Genomic DNA, 2,500 nt, shown 5'->3' on the forward strand with positions numbered 1-2,500 from the left:
AAATTCTTGCCTTGGGCACAATACCGTTTGATATATTTACGGATGCATTATTTAAAGTGGATGCATTTTTTTAAAGGTGGTTTAATCGGTTTTTCCTTTGTTCAGGAATGAGACTCGAATTTTATTATCAACTGGAATTAAATAACAATTATCTGTACTCTTTTGGACATAAAGAAATAGTTGATTTCCACGTGCCTCGACAGTGACAAGAAACTTTGCCCTTATGTTGTAAACACCTAATTGCAATGTGTGCTCGTAAAAGTAGGGGAAATTTCACTACCTTGTGTTTTCAGAAGTTTGTTTAAAGCACCTAAAGGTAATTTAGTGTTGAAGCGGATCTTGTTTGAAGTTCGTCTTTCTTGGTTGCATTGCCAATTTTGCCAATTGTTATTCCAAGCCAAGCTGGCGTGTTTCGATGAATACATCAAAATGTGGATGACCTCGTTTTCAGAGATAAAGTGGAATAAAGTAAATCAGTAAAACTCCTTTTTGACCTTGAACTGACAAAGTGTTTTTATGGCTTCTAATTTTAGCACGATTCCAATTCTCTGGCTATTGACAGTTGACTCTGAAATGGCTTTTTGTCATTTCCATTCGAACGTTGAGTGTTTGCTTGTTCTCTTTAGAAAAACCCATGTGGTTCAAGAAAAATTGATTGCCAAACTGGTGAATTCCAATGAAAATTTCACTTAAAAACCAATCTCCGTTTTTAATGTGAAATTTACTGTGGAATCACTAGTTGGGCAAGAAAGTGATTTAATTAACCAGGTGTAAAGTGAAGAGTAGCTGTCCTAGGATCTACCCTTGGGCACACGGTATTCAAGGTCTCGGGGAGAAGATATTTGCATCGCCAAAATAACTGATTGTGTAAGTCTGTGAGAAATGACCTGAACCATTGTAATACGCTACCTGTGAATCCAAGTATGACATAGACGTGCTAACAGAATGTGGTGGTCGAGAGTATCATAGGCCGCCAGCAAAATCAAGTAGGACAAGTACCACATCTTGATGGTCATCGAATGTTCTCAGAATGCCCCTCTGGTCTTCGAGGAATCACAAGTGAATAATTGCAGTACTCCTTGTTGCCACTCCAAGAGAAGATGATAGTCAACAATGATTTTCGTTTCCACTCAATAAATTGTTGTGAAGAGGAAGGCACAAAATAAATAATCATAGAAAAACGTATTTTTCCATTGAAAAGAGAATTATACAGCCCATTTGATGTCCGATGAAAAACAGATTACAGAATTACGAGTTTCAGGGCTCGGAGAATGGCAACAGAAGTGTCGTGGGTGCTTAATGTAACATGGGTGAGCAAGAGAAATCCTTTAAGCTGATCAGTGTGAATTCTAAAATCTCACCACTGCACCAAACCTGGCCTTTTACATTGACACATATTTTCAGTAGCAGGTACAAAACACAGGTCGCAGGTCACAGATCTATCTCACCGGGCTCTGTTTTACCAACACAGAAACAAACCTAAACATTCATTAAAGCTAACCTTAGCCTAATTAGGCATAAACAAGCGTTTTTAGTTTTTAAGCCTAAGGTTCGCTTTAATGAATGTTTTGGTTTGTTTCTGTGTTGGTAAAACAGAGACCCGTATTTTGTACCTGCCCGACTGAGCATGGAATCTAGAAGTACTTCCCATCCATGAGGAAGTTGATTTGTGTTTTAAAATCAAAATTAAAGAAGCTTTGTATATCAAATGGAACAAACATACTCTTAACCAACAGCTACAACATGTTGGCCTATCTCTTTCAGTTTAGTCTTGTTGGTTATTCAGTTTTAAGTCTCTGGCTTGTCAACGCAGATTCTCCCATGTTTGACACATCAAATGACTTCATGCAAACTTTGCATTTCGCTTTATACTTGTCCCTAACACGTTCCAACCCCAGTCACCAAACAAGCATTTCCAGGCATATTTCAGCTGTTTAAAAAAACTTTATTATTAATCGATTACAAGAGATTTCCAAGACTTTCCAGGACCTGGTATCCTGGAAAATACCACAGTAAACTTCTAGGACTTTCCAGGATTTCCAGGACCTGGGATTTAATTAATCAATGGTACAGTGGTGATGATGGCCTAAAGACCTGCCCTCAATCTTGTGACGGATGCCAAAGTTCGAGCAAGGATGAAGCACTTCTATTGACATTTTCCTGATTTTGTCACTGTCCAACATTGTTCCAAAATGCAAGTGAGTCATTCCGAGACCTCACTTATGAGAATTGTTCATAGTTGCAAATTTCAGCTTGTTGACTTTATCCTCCATGAGAACTGCTCAGAGTTTGAACATGCAGGGAACCATAGAGGTTTCACATTTGTGGCGAGGAAATAAAAATACGACTCCTTTTAAAGATTAAAACCGAGACCTTGTACCCACTATAACTAACTCAATTCCCCTCCCCTCAAAGGAGGACTTCTCCCAAGTGCAGCTCTTGTTTGTTGCGGAAGGGTTTGTCAAATTTTCATTTTTCTTTCATCATCAACAGAGGAATT

The sequence above is a fragment of the Montipora capricornis genome, chromosome 8 (assembly GCF_036669925.1).
Source record: "Montipora capricornis isolate CH-2021 chromosome 8, ASM3666992v2, whole genome shotgun sequence".
Lineage (NCBI taxonomy): Eukaryota > Metazoa > Cnidaria > Anthozoa > Scleractinia > Acroporidae > Montipora > Montipora capricornis.